This window comes from Natrix helvetica (assembly GCF_964273705.1).
Source record: "Natrix helvetica genome assembly, chromosome: 4".
Lineage (NCBI taxonomy): Eukaryota > Metazoa > Chordata > Lepidosauria > Squamata > Natricidae > Natrix > Natrix helvetica.
This window is the reverse complement of record NC_138550.1, coordinates 158,531,619-158,548,476: the sequence shown is the minus strand read 5'-3', so window position 1 is coordinate 158,548,476 and position 16,858 is coordinate 158,531,619.

Genomic DNA, 16,858 nt, shown 5'->3' with positions numbered 1-16,858 from the left:
TCCTGACGGAAACTCCTTTTATTAATTTGCTGTGAATTCTGCTCATTCACATCCAGCAAAGTCTTTCAAGGGAGGATTTACAGTCACAAACCATATCTGCCTTGGAGAGCTGACAGACTGATATCTGCAAAACTTGGCAAGGAGCCTCAGAGAGTCACGAACTAATTAAGCAAACTAATTGTCTCCTGCAAACACCACTCCCCTTTTGCTCCTCTTTTATTTCCTCTGGGAGGGGCCATTTATCGTCCACCTGTGGCCTTACTCCCAAGTCGACCCCTGTTCTTTAGCTGTTCCCTTCATCTGGCAACTCTGCGCATGGACACACTGGGAACAGGCTGCAGCTGTTCTTCTGCCCCACTGATGTCTGATTCTGAAGGCAGCTGATAACTGTCAGACGGCCCTGGCCCCCTCTCTGCCTCCAACATAGAGCCCTCATCAGAGGCTTCCCCAGACTCCAGGACTGGCCCATGTTCCTCCCCAACCTCCTCACTGTCCGAATCTGCTGCCAGCTCCTCTGGCCGCTGGCAGGCCACAACACTTGCATTATTTCTTCGAGTTATATGCTGTGTCAGATTTGATGGTGTCCAGCCACCGTGTTCATTGGTGGCCTGGTTTCCTTTTATCTCCAAATACTTCCAAGCATAATTGCTTTCTCCAGTGAATTCCCTTACATGATATGGCAAAGATAAGTGAAACACATTTTTGTGATTTTTTTCCTTCCAGTGGCATGTCTGATCTTATGCATTCATGTACCTGCTTGTTATTCACCTTTGCTGCCCAAGGAATACACAGGACCACACATTAAATTATTTCATTTACAAGTTGTCCTCGGCTTACAACATTTAGTAACTTTTCCAAGTTTTCATGGCACTGAAAAAGGTGGTTTATGACCGTTTTTCACACTTATGACCATTGCGTTATCCCCATGGTCACGTGATCGAAATTCAGATGCTCGGTAACTGTTTCATATTTATGACGGTCACCGTGACCCAGGGTCAATGTGATCGCCTTTTGCTTCCTTCTGGTAAGCAAAGCCAATAGAGGAAGGCAGGTTCACTCAACAACCATGTTACTAACTGAACAACTTCATTGATTCACTTAACAACTTTGGCAAAGAAGGTCATAAGGGGAGCAAAAATCACTTAACAAACGTTCTGCTTAGCAACAGACGTTTGGGGCTCAATTGTGGCCGTAATTCGAGGACTACATGCAAAAGCACCACCACATATCCCATGCTTATCCTTCTGGAAGATTAGCTTCATTTCATGGGGGAATTGTTGCACTTTGCACACTGACCTAGTCCAAAGTCTGCTGCTGAGGCAATTGCTTTGGTTCCAATATTCTAAGGCCAATCATGGTTCAGAAAAGAAGGATGGCCTTCTGTTAAGTGAGACTATCAATAAAACCATTTAACCCAGTTGATTGGACTGGCGGTGGTTTCAGGCCAGACCTAGCAACCTTTAGAAAGTATGACTGAAGAAAAAAACACCAGGCATTACATTGATTTATGACGATATGGATTTTTCTGCTTGCAGAACATCAAAATACCTTGCGGTGATCCTGATGAATTTGTATGTTTTTCTTTAGTTCCACTAGTGATTTTAACCCCAGTTTGGCACACCCAAGATTGTAAACTGCTGTTGAGTCCATCAACAATGGGAGATATATACCAGTCTAGTAAATAAATTATATGTAAATCCTCAAGTATTCAGTAAGGCTTTTGATAAGGTAGACCATAACCTACTACTACATAAAGTAGAAGAATGTGGGTTGGACAGCATCACCACCAGATGGATTTGTAACTGGCTGACCAACCGCACTCAACGTGTAGTCCTCAATGGAACTGCATCTACATGGAGGGAAGTATGCAGTGGAGTACCCCAAGGCTCTGTTTTAGGCCCAGTACTCTTCAACATCTTCATCAATGATTTGGATGAGGAAATAAATGGGGAACTCATCAAATTTGCAGATGACACCAAGCTGGCAGGAATAGCCAACACTCCAGAAGATAGGCTTAAGATACAGAAGGATCTTGACAAACTTGAACATTGGGCACTATCTAATAAAATGAAATTCAATGGTGAAAAGAGTAAGGTTCTACATTTAGGCAACAAAAACGGAATGCACAGGTACAGTATAGATGATACCTTGCTCAGTAGTAGTAACTGTGAAAGGGATCTTGGAGTCCTAGTGGACAAGCATTTAAATATGAGCCAGCAGTGTGCAGCAGCTGCCAAAAAAGCCAACACAGTTCTAGGCTGCATCAACAGAGGGATAGAATCAAGATCACGTGAAGTGTTAATACCACTTTATAATGCCACACTTGGAATACTGCATTCAGTTCTGGTCGCCACAATGTAAAAAAGATGTGGAGACTCTAGAAAGAGTGCAGAGAAGAGCAACCAAGATGATTAGGGGACTGGAGGCTAAAACATATGAAGAACGGTTGCAGGAACTGGATATGTTTAGCTTAAGAGAAAGAAGGACCAGGGGAGACATGATAGCAGTGTTCCAATATCTCAGGGGTTGCCACAAAAAAGAGGGAGTCAAACTATTGTCCAAGGCACCTGAGGGTAGAACAAGAAGCAATGGATGGAAACTAATCAAGGAGAGAAGCAACTTAGAACTGAGGAGAAATTTCCTGACAGTTAGAACAATTAATCAGTGGAACAGCTTGCTTCCAGAAGTTGTGAATGCCCCAACACTGGAAGTCTTTAAGAAGATGTTGGATAGCTATCTGTCTGAAACGGTATAGGGTTTCCTGCCTAGGCAGGGGGTTGGACTAGAAGACCTCCAAGGTCCCTTCCAACTCTACTATTATATTGTATTAAGTTACAAGGTCATTTGGGCCAGGATTTCCATTGCTATTTAGCCTATTGTTAAGGGCATCACTCCTGATATTTGCAATCTTTTTTTGCCAGAAATCCATGAAATCCAGATTGGGAATCTAAATTCTGGGAACTCAATTCCATAAGCCTTAAAGCTGCCAAGATTGAGAAGTGCTGCTCTGGAAGAATCTTAGAACGGGGTCCCCAACCCCCAGTTCCATAGACCAGCACCGGGCCACTGCATGCCAGAAACCAGACCAGGCAAACAAGCAAAACCCCATCCACGGGATGCAGGCAGCATGCAATACCATGCCCTGTCCGGTCTTAGGCGTAGACGTAGGTAGGGCGTAGGTGTAGGCTACTTCAACTGACTGCTAACTTCAGTTCAGCAGTTCAAATCTCACCAGGCTCAAGGTTGACCCAGCCTTCCATCTTTCCGAGGTGGGTAAAATGAGGACCCAGATTGTTGAGGGCAAGAGGCTGACTCTGTAAACCGCTTAGAGAGGGCTGGAAAGTACTGTGAAGCGGTATACAATATAAGTCTAAGTGCTATTGCTATTGTACTGGTAAATGGATGCCCACAACAGGTGTTATTTTATGAAAGGCCTACAGTGCTTATTATAATCAGTTAGGTAAGGCCTCCTTCACATTAATTGACATCTTCAACTCAAATTGGAACCGATCACTCTTTAGAGACCAATTCTCGTGGGCTCTTTAAGTGATACTTTCTTGATGTTGGGGATTTGAGGAGGCCAAAGAACCACTGGGAGATCAGGCATTGGATCTACCTGGTCCAATGGGACAGGCTTCCCTGCCTAGATGTATTATTGAGACTCATCAGTCCACCTCCCTCAGATCATTTCCAATATTTATATAAAATTATAACTCCAGAATTGAGACTAGCCTTATCCTTAACCCAGGGGTGAGTTCTGGCTGCCTCTACTGCTGGTTCACTCAGGGATGCATCCTGCCCCCACATGCGCAGTGCATCAAAAATTGCTCTGCGCATGCTCAGAAGGCAAAAACAAGATGGTGGCGCCTATGGTACCGCTGAGAGAACCAGGTTGGGGCTGTGGCAGGCCTGGGTCACTGCCGGTTCCAGCAACCCAGGCCGCCAAGTTATTACCAGTTTGGCTGAACCAATCCAAACCAGTAGAAATCCACCTCTGCCTTAACCCATCTTAACATGTTACATCAACCAGGAAGGTGAAATTTAAGAACATTTCTGATGTGGCTAGTCTTTGCCTTCCAGGGTTTGAAATCTCAAGTAGGTTTATACTACATGGTCCATTTTACTGTAGTCCTCGACTCACAATAGTTTCATTTAGTGACGGTTTGAAGTTACAACGGCATCAGAGGTGGTATTCAGCCAATACACTCAGAAAGAGAAACAACAGTGGAACGGGCACAGTGGAACGGTGGAACGGGCACGCAATTTGGGCGTCCTCCTTGATGCCCGGCTGGCTATGGAAGATCATGTGGCAGCCGTGGCGAGGGGGACATTCCACCAGGTTCGCCTGGTGCGCCAATTGCGACCCCTTTTGGACCGGGAGGCCCTGCACACAGTCACTCACGCGCTGGTGACGTCTCGCCTGGACTACTGTAATGCTTTCTACATGGGGCTCCCCTTGAGGTGCACCCGGAGACTGCAGTTGGTCCAGAATGCAGCCGCGCGGGTAATTATGGGGAGATCGAGGTTCTCCCATATAACACCGCTCCTGCGCGAGCTGCACTGGCTTCCTGTGGCCTACCGGGTGCGCTTCAAGGTGTTAGTTACCATCTTCAAAGCGCTCCATGGCATAGGGCCTAGTTACCTGCGGGATCGTGTCCTGCCCCATACATCCCTGCGACCCATTCGCTCACACAGAGAGGGTCTCCTCCGGGTGCCGTCCTCTAGAGATTGTCAGAGGGCGGTGCCCAGGAGTAGGTCCTTCTCTGTGGCGGGCCCTACCCTTTGGAACGACCTCCCCCCAGACATTAGAACAACAACCGATCTCCGCTCCTTCCGCAGTAAACTGAAGACCCACCTGTTTCGGCTAGCCGGCCTGGCATAATTCGACAACTTTTCCACCCCTAGGTCATTTTTAATTGTCAATTTTAGTTTTTAAACTATTAATGTTATTTATTGTAATTATTCATTTATTTTTTACATCCTCTGACACTGTGCTAACTGTTGCTTGTGTACGTCGCCCCGAGTCCCTGTGGGGAGAGGGGGCGACTAATAAGTTTAAATAAATAAATAAATAAATAAATAAATAAATAAATAAATAAATAAATAAATAAATAAATAAATAAATAAATAAACAGATGGGGTGGGAATTAGATCTGGTTTATAGAGTGAATTCAGCATATGCTAGAACACATAATGTACCCAGGGAGGTACATATTAAATTTCTCAGAAAAACCACAAGAGATGAAATTCTGAGTGCACAAAGGGGGCAAGCTATGAAATACCAAGATAGGGAAATAACCATTCTGAAGCAGATCCCCAAGAAAGTGAGGGAGAAAAGGAAAAATTATTCGCAATTAGCGAAGAAACTATACCAGAAGGGGGTGTGGTTCAGATGGTTGATGCCTGAAGGTATGTTAATATTCTGGGAGGACACAAGAGTTAGAATTAATACACCCATAGAGGCGCAGGCCTTTATGGAAAAAAATAAAGTACTCCTAGATAAACCAGATGATCCAACAACAGACACACAGGACACGGGAGGGGCCGGAGCTCTGCTGGCGGGGGGAGAAGGGGCAATACCGAGAAAACTCAGATCACAAAAATGAGTAAGAAATCTGCTTGACATAAATTGATTGAAATTATTAACTGAATTTATATGCTGACTATATACTGCTATTGAGTACTGAATTTTTTGTAAATGTACACTATGAGTATGGAGGGAGGGGACACCTGCCACACACTGCAACTGCCAAAATTTGTAACCTTTCCATTACCCCTTTCCTTTTTTATTTCTTAAAAAACCAATAAAACTTTGTTTTAAAAAAAAAAGAGGTGGTATTCAGCCAGTTCTCTCCGGTTCGGGCGAACCGGGAGTGACAGCTGTGAGAGGCACCGCCCACCTGCCCCGGCATAATGTGCGAGCGCTGCACATGCTCAAAGGGTGGTGCGTCTGTGCAGTTGCCACACATAGGTTGCTTCTCTCCTTGATTAGTTTCCATCTATTGCTTCTTGTCCTGTCCTCAGGTGCCTTGGAGAATAGCTTGACTTCCTCTTCTTTGTGGCAGCCCCTGAGATATCAGAACATTGCTAACATGTCTCCCTTGGTCTTTCCTTTCATTAAACTAGACATGCCCAGTTCCTGCAACCGTTCTTCATATGTTTTAGCCTCCAGTCCCCTAATCATCTTTGTTGCTCTTCTCTGCACTCTTTCTAGAGTCTCAGCATCTAACTGACTTTTTTTAAACTTTGTACTTTTTCATCAAGCAGACAGTGGCACAGAGGATATCTCCAACCACAATCTCACTGAGATCCATGCGTAATCCTGGGAAATAACAACGGGTGGATTCCTGCAGCCCAGTGCCTTATATAGTGGTAAATCCAGTCCCCCAACTATAGGTAGTCCTTTATGACTTACGACCAGAATAGGGACCAGAATTTCCATTTGCTAAGCAAAGTGGTTGTTAAGTGAGCTGCATTTAATTTTGCAACCTTCTTTTTTTTTTTGCAATGGTTGTTAAGTGGATAGCCTCTCTGTTAAATGGAATTTAAGTTGTTTGTCCTTTCAAGGAGACAAATCACACACACACACAACCAGTGCCGGATTGCCATTTATGATGGAAAATCTTAATGCCAAAAGCAAGCGGAGATGACTGAACAGAAACATTTCAATCGTATGTATTCATTTTTCCCTTTGTGGGTTGGAATTGAGTGTTTTACAGATGGTTATTTTCCTCTTTTTGTATCCCTACAAAACCTTCCCACTCAAGTAGAATAGTAGGCCAGTGTTTCTCAAACAAGTCAACTTTTAAGATGTGTGAACTTCAACTTCTAGAATTTTGAGAATTGAAGTCCACCCATGTTACAGCTGACCCATTTGAAAAACACTGAGACAGGCTGATGGGAATCCATGCCTAAAGATATTTAGAATAACAGAGTTGGAAAGGACCTTGGAGGTCTTCTAGTCCAAACCCCTGCCTAGGCAGGAAACCCTACACCACTACAGACAAATGGCTATCCAATCTCTTCTTAAAAACTTCCAGTGATGCAGCCTTTATAACCTCTAGAGGCAACTTGTTCCACTGATTAATTGTTCTAATTGTCAGGAAATGTTTCCTTAGTTGCTTCTCTCCTTGATTAGTTTCCACTCATTGCTTCTTGTCCTGCCTTTCGGTGCTTTGGAGAATAGCTTGACTCCCTCTTCTTTGTGGCAGCCCCTGAGATATTGGAACACTGTTATCATGTCTCCCCTAGTCCTTCTTTTCATTAAACTTACCCATTTCATCAAATTTACCCATGTAGCAGGGCTGTATTGCTATTATGCTGCTCATCTTTCTTATCTTCTCATCTTTTCTACTACCTTCTCCCATTGGTATCTTATTATTTATGATTGTGTGATTTATGACCTGTGACGTATCATTTCATTGTTTGTAGGCACACTGAGAGCTTATGCACTGGAAACAAATTCCATGTGTATCTACAGTAATCACACTTGTCCAATAAAGGAATTCCAATTCCAGTTTCCAAGTCGGAATTGGAATTTAGCTGTCTTCAGTCTTAAGAAGATATAAGATAGAATTAGTTATTGGCCAAGTGTGATTGGACACACAAGGAATTTGTCTTTGGTGCATATGCTCTGAGTGTACATAAAAAGGGCAAGATAAATTTGTCAAGAATCATAAGGTACAGCACTTAATGATAGTCATAGGGTACAAATAAACAATCAGGAAACAATCAATATCAATATAAATCATAGGAATACAAGCAACAAAGTTACAGTCCTGCAGTCCTAAGTGGGAGGAGATGGGTGATAGGAACGATGAGAAGACTAATAATAATAGTAATGCAGCCTTAGTGAATAGTTTGACAGTGGTGAGAGAATTATTTGTTTAGCAGAGTGATGTCATTCGGGGAAAAACTGTACTTGTGTCTAGTTGTCTTGGTGTGCAGTGCTCTATAGCCTGGTTTTGAGGGTAGGAGTTGAAACAGTTTATGTCCAGGATGCAAGGAGTCTGTAAATATTTTCATGGCTCTCTTTTTGACTAGTGCAGTATACAGGTCCTCAATGGAAGGCAGGTTGGAAGCAATTGTTTTTTCTGCAGTTCTAATTGCCCTCTGAAGTCTGTGCCTGTCCTGTTGGGTTGCAAAGCCAAACTAGACAGTTATGGAGGTGCAGATGACAGACTCAAGAACTTGGGAATATCACTTTCTATCCCTCTGGCAGTGAAGACACATCTGAGTCCCGGTGATTCCATTTCCCTTGGTAACTTGATGTTGGAAGAGAAGTAACAAGAGTGTCACCTTTATACTGTTCCTTTTTAATCCCACCCAGAGCTGTCAGCTAGGCTTTGCAAGCATGATTCAGCACAAATCCAGTTTTATTTATCAAGAGGCATCAAGCATGGATTCCCCCCCACCCACCCCTTTTGTCCTTCACCTTTGCCATAAAAATATCTCAGCCAAGTTCTTGTTGTTTAGGTCATGGTTATTGCTAGAAGGTCTGAGCCTCCCACTTTTCTCTTCGGTTCCCATTCTATTGTCCTTTTCCACCGTATTCCACCCCAAATATTGATTTGGGGCAGAGTACTAGAAAAGGCACCACTGTGGTTTTTGTGGTCCTCTGAATTCCTGCAACGTTAAGAAAGAAAGTGGGGAGAAAGAAGGGGAAAACAAAACAAAGCTAAAAAGAAGAACCCAAACATTGAGACTACAGTCCAGGAATGAACTAAAATAGTCGACAAGCAGCCAAAGTTCCTGGAATAACAAGATAGCATGGGGTTTTTTCCCCCCCATCCTGGCTATTGAATTAAGCTCCCTTCATTTCCCCAGAAGCAGCAAAAGATTGGGCTTGTGTTCCTTGCATGAACCTGACTCCTGAGTCATTCCCTTTAATTGTGGTTTACAAGGACAACATAGACGCCTAACATTAAAAGCCTTTGTGGAGCAAACATTTATCCCAAATACACTGGGGTGTGTTTGTTTTCTGCAGCTCTCTCCCACACTGGGGAGTTGTTGAAGGAAGTTTCAACCTGGACTTGATGACAGGCTGGGAATGCGGCCTTCTGCTGTGTGATTAGATGCCTGCACACATTAACACCAGATGTAATTCGGTTAAAATGAAAGAATCGTCAAGAAGGAAATTAAAAAGAAGGCCCAGTGGTTTGCCTTGGTTTAATTTTGCAGGAGGGAAGCATGTGTGCCTCCGAGGCATAGCTCGAGTCTTTGGAGATGGTGAGGTTGAGCAAAGTTCTGCATATCAGACGACTGGGAATGAGAGGGAAGGAAGGAGCAGGAGAAGGAGGAGAAAGAGGAGGAGGAAGGGAAATGGAAGTAGGCAGAAAAAGAGGAGGGAAAGAGGAGAGAAACCGGAAGTGGAAAGAGAGGAGGAAGAGGAAGAGGGGTGAGTAGAAGCCGGTGAGGCGCCCTCGATATAAGTGGCATCGAGTTGGCCATGCCCACCGAGTCACATGATCACCTAGCCACGCCCACCCAGCCAGTCATTAGGCAGATCCTATTAGTGGTCTGCGGGATTTAAAATTGTGAATTGAGTGGTCCCTGAGGTCCGAAAGGTTGGTGACCCCTGATCTTGAGAATCATTGAGGCCACTTGAAGGTTTATCTGTATTCTCAGAGTCACCTAAAAGGGTGTGGAATCTTCTTGACATTGATGAAAGGACTGCATTGTAAACAGGAGAAAAATGCTATGGTATCTCCCCCTCTGTTGAGGAAAGCCTGTTCAAATTTAATATAGATGGCCTCTTTGACCCCTCTTTCAAAGCAGTTGACCTCTCTGTCCAGCATGTGAACTTTGCTGTCTTCAAAAGAGTGACTCTTGTCTTTCAGATGCAGATGGGTTGCTGAATGAATTGTCCAGATGAGTTTGTTCTCCTTTGTTGTGTCCATTCTGAGGATAGAGATGAATTAGAACTGAAGAAGCTTTTTGGATGGGAAGCGAGATGTTTTCAAAGAAAACGCCAAGAAAGTCCAATTGCCTTTTTGGGGGGAGAGGGGGAAGCATCTTTGGGACATCCCTTGCTCAGTGCAAGAATCTGAATTAAAGCATCGTGCCTTACTAACTGGGGTCCTGTCAATTCAACCCCAGATGAGAAAATAACAGAGTTGGAAGGGACCTTACAGGTCATCTAGTCCAACCCCTTGCTCAAGCAGGAGGCCCTACACCATTTCTGACAAATGACAGTCCAATCTCTTCTTGAAAGTCTCAAGTGATGAAGCTCCCACAACTTCTGAAGGCAAGCTGTTTCATTGATTGATTGTTCTCATTGTCAGAAAGTTCCTCCTTATTTATAGATTGCATCTCTCCTTGGTCAGTTTCCATCCATTATTCCTTGTCTGGCCTTCAGGTGCTTTGGAAAATAGCTTGACACCCTCCTCTCTGTGGCAGCCCCTCAAATATTGGAAGACTGCTAACATGTCTCCCCTGGTCCTTCTCTTCACTAGACTAGACATGCCTAGTTCTTGCAACCGTTCTTCATCAGTTTTAGCCTCCAATCCCCTAATCATCTTGGTTGCTCTTCTCTGCACTTTTTCTAGAGTCTCAACATATTTTTATAGTGTGGTGACCAAAATTGGATGCCATACTCTACATGTGGTCTTACTAAGGTTTTATAGAGTGATATTAGTACCTCACTTGATCTTGATTGTATTATAGATTTTGTGTCCTCCCCTTGAGATCAGTTTTTCTCAACCTTGGCAACTTTAACATATAAGGATTTCAACTTCCCAGAATTCTTGGAGAATTCTGGGAGTTGAAGTCCACCCAGTTGAAACCCACAAATTTTAAAGTTGCCAACGTTGAGAAAGACTGGTCTATAATCACCAGGATTCTTCTTCCAATGTTCTCAGTGTAAACATCTCAGACCTTATCATGTCTCCTGGCAGGACCTAGTTTCTAACTGCCCTTCACTACACCTGTTTGATTTTCTTTAAATTCTTCTTAAAACTTAGAATCTCAAATTGGACATGGCATAACAAGGTTCTTGCATAATCTTGCAGAATAAACTGGAGAAACAATTTCCCATCACTTAGAATGAAATGAAACCCTTTGAAGTTCATATCTTTAAACCTGACAGCTAAAATGCAATAATTATAATGATGAAGATGATGAAAACAGCATCCATTTTGAAGCTGTGAGCTACAAGGTATTTTTAGATTTTGGATTTAGTTTTCCTCTCTTCCAATGCAATGAAATGAATGTCTCTGAGGTGAAGGAAAGAAATTTATTAGCCAAGTTTGCCTATCAGTAATTTGGACTATTGAGTCACTAAAGGACTTAATACAGGGGTGTCAAACTCAAGGGTCGTGTGCCAGAGGTGGTATTCAGCAGGTTCTGACCAATTCTGGAGAACCAGTAGTGGAAATTTTGAGTAGTTCAGAGAACCAGCAAATACCACCTCTGGCTGGCCCCACCCCCATCTATTCTCTGCCTCCTGAGTCCCAGCTAATTGGGAGGGAATGGGGATTTTGCAGTAACCTTCCCCTGCCATGCCCACCAAGCCATGCCCACAGAACCGCTAGTAAATTATTTTGAATCCCATCATTGCCATGGGCCAGATCCATCCCACAGGATACTTAAATCTAGCCCACAGGCCAGCGTGAAAATGAACGGCCTGCGGTGCCTCTGCCAGCAAAAACGGAGGGCTATGAAAACAAACTAAAAACAAAAGGAGAAATGTTTCCCTTTTTGCATTTGAACATGCAAGAAAGGACAGGAAAGGGGAGAGGGGAAGACAAAGAAAAAAGAAGGGAAGATGGGAAGAGAGCAAAGAAGGAAATATAAGGAAAGAGAAAGGAAGAAGAAAGGAGAATTAAGAGGGAAGGAAAGAGAAGAAGAAGGAAGGAAGGAAGGAAGGAAGGAAGGAAGGAAGGAAGGAAGGAAGGAAGGAAGGAAGGAAGGAAAATTATAATGAGAATGAGTGAGGGTCTCAAAGAAGTCCTGCCTTAGCACTTGGCCACCACAGGTGCCCCCAACATGAGTGACATTGAGCTGGCCACACCCACCAAAGCCACGCCCATGCCCACCCCACCCTCCAAGGTCAAACACAACCCTGATGTGGCCCTCAATGAAATCCAGTTTGACACCCCTGTCTTAGGCTATCAACAGGAAAGATACAGCCATCAAGTTCAGCTTCCAGGATTTGAAGTGAAAGCATCCTTAGTGGATGGCTGTCCAGCAGCTCCTTAAAAGCACCCAGCAAAGGAACCTGTTGTTGTTTAAAATAATAGGTGGGCAAATTGTTTTGGTTATTAGGATTTCTCTTCTTTACACCAGTGTACACACTGCTGTCCTGTAAATTGAAACCATTCTTCTGTATCATCCATGGAGATTCTCAATCATCCAGGTCACAGTTGTCCCAAATATACCATATTTTTTGGAGTATAAGACACACCCTTTTCCCGCAAAAAAGAGGCTGAAAATATGGGTGTGTCTTATACACTGAATACAGCACTTTTTGCCTCCTGAAACCCCGTCCCCTTAACCAAAATGGCTGTGCATAGCTTTTAGGAGGCTCTCAGAGTGCTCCTGAGGGCTGGGGAGGGCAGAAATAAGCAAAAACCTATTATTTGCTCGTTCCTGCCTGCGCCCCAGAAGCACTCTACAAGCCTCCTAAAGTCTATTAATGCTCTTTTTTTAAGGAAAAAAATGGGCCTGTTTTCACAAAAAATGGGCCACTTTTGAGAGGTCTGCAGAGTGCAAAACCTTTTTTTAAAAAAATTTGCCTCTTCAAAATCTTGGTGCATCTTATACTCCGAAAAATCCGGTACTTTTCAAAAGGCAATTGGACTTTCTTGGGTTTTTTCCCCCCTCTGGAAAACGTTTCATTTCTCACCGAAGAAGTTTCTTCAGCTTCTTCTTCAGAGAACTGAACAAGCTTCTTTAATGAGAAGTGAAACATTTTTAAGGAAAAAAACCCCACCAAAGTTCAGTTGCCTTTTGGAAAAGCATTTTGGGATGATCGTTCTGTATATTGCAAGCTAAGGTGGTAAAGAACCTTAGTTTTCTTAATATGACAGTTCTCAAGGATTTGAATCTGTTATCCCACACCTTATTTTTCAGTTCTCAAGTCTAAATATAGCTTCTTCATTCCCTCACGCACGTTTCTAGTCCCCAATCATGTGTCTTGTTCTTCTTTAAAGTTATTCCACTTTCTCTCAATCTTTCTTGAAACATGGTGCCTAGAAGTGCAAAACTTGATGTCCTTCAGCTATGTGGAACCAAAGTATCCATCAGCCACACTTGTCCCAAAAGTGCCTCTTTTTTTAAAAAAAAACAGGAGTTTCTGGGGTTTCCCTTCTCATCCAAGAAGCTTCTTCAGTTCTGAGAAGGTACCTCCTCTTACAATACTAGACAATATATTATCAACAATAGAGATCTTCAAGTTTCTAGGTTCTATCATATCCCAAGTCTTAAAATGGACACCTAACATCAAAAATGTAATCAAAAAAGCACAACAAAGTATGTTCTTTCTGCGCCAACTCAGGAAGCTCAAACTGCCCAAGGAGCTGCTGATTCTGATCTTCAGAGGAATTATTGAGTCTGTCATCTACACCTCCATAACTGTCTGGTTTGGCTCTGCAACCCAACAAGACAGACACAGACTTCAGAGAAGAATTAGAACTGCAGAAAAAGCAATTGCTACCAACCTGCCTTCCATTGAGGACCTGCATACTGCACGAGTCCAAAAGAGGGCTGTGAAAATATGTACAGACCCCTCACATCCTGGACATAAATTGTTTCAACTCCTACCCTCAAAAATGACGCACACCAGAACAACTAGACACAAGGAGAGTTTTTCCCCAAATGACATCACTCTGCTAAACAACAAATCCCCACAACACTGTCAAATTATCTACTGTATTACTATTATTCTTCTCTTCCTTCCTAATACCTATCTCTTTCCTACTACCCATCTCTTTCCACTTAGGACTAGAACCATGTTGCTTGCATCTTTAAAATTTATATTTTATTTGTTTCCTGGTATACTTTGATTGCTTATTAGTAACCTATAACTACTATTAAGTGTTGTATCTTATGATTCTTGATAAGTGTATTCTATTTTATTTTTCTTTATGTACACTGAGAGCATATGCACCAAAGACAAATTCCTTGTGTGTCCAATCATACATGGCCAATAACGAATTCTATTCTGTTCTGTTCTGTTCTGTTCTACTCTGTTCTGTTCTACTCTACTCTACTCTACTCCTACTCTACTCTACTCTACTCTACTCTACTCTACTCTACTCAGTGGTAGGTTGCAGGTAGTACGCCCCGGTACAGGCGTACTGGAGCCTGCCCGGAGCACCGGGTACCGTTTCAGTATGGTGCTCTGGAGGGCCCACCCACCCACCCGAGCTCTTTACTGTGTTCTAAAGCTTTTGATACTTCCGCATACACGCATGGCACATACAGCGCCTGCGTGATGCTCTGCCAAGCAGCTGGAGCATCACAGAGGCTTGTGGAAGCATTGGTTGCAGCTACAACGCATGTGCGTGCCATGCTCATCCATGTGGGTGATGCCGGTTGGAACGGAATCCAGAACCCACCACTGACTCGACTCGACTCTACATTCTATTCTATTCTATTCTATTCTATTCTATTCTATTCTACATTCTCTTCTACTCTACTCTACATTCTCTTCTACTCTACTCTACTCTATTCTACTCTACATTCCATTCCATTCCGTTCTATTCTATTCTATTCTATTCTATTCTATTCTATTCTATTCTACATTCTCTTCTACTCTACTCTACATTCTCTTCTACTCTACTCTACTCTACATTCTCTTCTACTCTACTCTACTCTATTCTACTCTACATTCCATTCCATTCCGTTCTATTCTATTCTATTCTATTCTATTCTCTGAGAAGCTTCTTGGATGAGAAGCGAAACGTCTTCAAAGAAAACAAACAAACAAACAAGAACGTCCAGTTGCCTCTTGATAAAGCACCTTTGGGACAACCATGACCTGGATGAGATGAGAATCTCCATAGACATCAGCCACAACGATCCATACTAGCAAAACCATGTTGAGGAGGGCTAGTCTTGAATTTTCTGTTTCTATCTCTGAATCAGGAAAGAATCAAAGAAAACGAATAAAGGGCTCTTCAAAGGGTAGACGCGGCTGCTTGTTTCGCACTGTGTTCTTCTTCCTTGGGAGCAGTCCAGCTCTTTCAAACAAGCTGAACCCCTGGGAAGCCCTCGGATTTTGAAAAATCAATAACTGCTCTTGGTTTCTCCCTTTAGAAGGCTGAAAGCAAACACATCCATACAATGAAACAGTTTTGCACTCAAAAAGAGGTCGAACTATAAGTGTTGTAGGCTTTCTTTTTTCCTTGCTTCCCTCATCTGCAGTTTCCTGGTAAAAGGGTAATACAATCATGTTTGCACCGAGGAAAACGGGGAGGTTGATTTCAAGACTTGCAAGCCAGTTCGAAATGATGGACACTGGTAGGCAAATCATATAAATCTTGAGGAGGGGGGGGGGGGGAGTGCTGGCTTTGTTTCAGTGAGTGGAATGATGGGTTGTGTGGTTGTATCATGATTGGTAGATTGGTGCTGATTGGTGCTGGCTGTGTTAACCTCCTCCCTTACATCAAAGGCACCACAGATAAAATCACCAAAATTCTCCACAAACACAATATCAAGACAGCCTTCAACACTGACCAAAAAAGAGCCAACATCTTAAGAAACCCCAAAGACAAAATCCAGTTAGAAAACCAAGGAGTCTACGAAATGCCATGCAAAATCTGCCCTGCAACATACATAGGACAAACGAACAGGAGAATAAATGCACGCATCGCAGAACACAAAAACGCAGTAAGAAAAAAACTTCCTCCCTTTTCCAGCACCTTAAAGCTACAGGACAAGAAATTAATTTTGAAGGAACCAAGTTAATCTCCAAAACTGAATACTTCAAGAGAATAATTATGGAAGCTAATGAAATAGAGAAACACTCCCACAACATGAATAAACGTGACGATACCTCCCGCCTACCAGACATCTGGAAACCAGCCCTAGTCAACAAATGAGCCCCACCCACCACCCAGGCCGTTACAACATGAAACAACGGACACACAGCCAGCACCAATCTACCAATCATGATACAACCACACAACCAATCATTCCACTTACTGAAACAAAGCCAGCACTCCACACACCCCACCAAGATTTATAGAAAGACAGCAGCTCTGACCACGCTTTAAGCCCAAAACCCAGCCTGAAGATGGCGAGTGAGACCTCGCCGAAACGTTGCCAAGACAATGTCAATCTTACATGGGAAAAGACCCGAATACAACAAGACAACAAGACCAGCACACCTACACCCGTGAAAATCTATGAATATATATATTCATATATTCATATATACAACCAGGGGTTGTAACACAAAAACATACATATATATATATATATATATATATATATATATATATATATATATATATATATATATATATATATATATATATATATATATATATATATATATATTCATAGATTTTCACGGGTGTAGGTGTGCTGATATATATAGAAATATATATATATTTCTCGCTAAGAAAGGTTTTTTCGAAATGACCATCAGATCATTAGTATTTCTTATACAGTAATGAACACTCTCTGATGCTAAGGAGTTCTACTCCCCCTCCCCACCTGAAAAGAACTCTGTTCCAACTGCCAGTTGCCTCATTCCGCTACCTCAGCTACTTGCCTTAGCTGTTACAATGTAATAAGGGTTAACTGGAGAGGCAGTTTCTGTAAGCAGGGCAATAAAGATGAGGCTAGAAACAACACCATAATGTTTCCTTCCTGCCTTCCTTACAGGATTAGCCCTGTAAAGTGGAAAAAA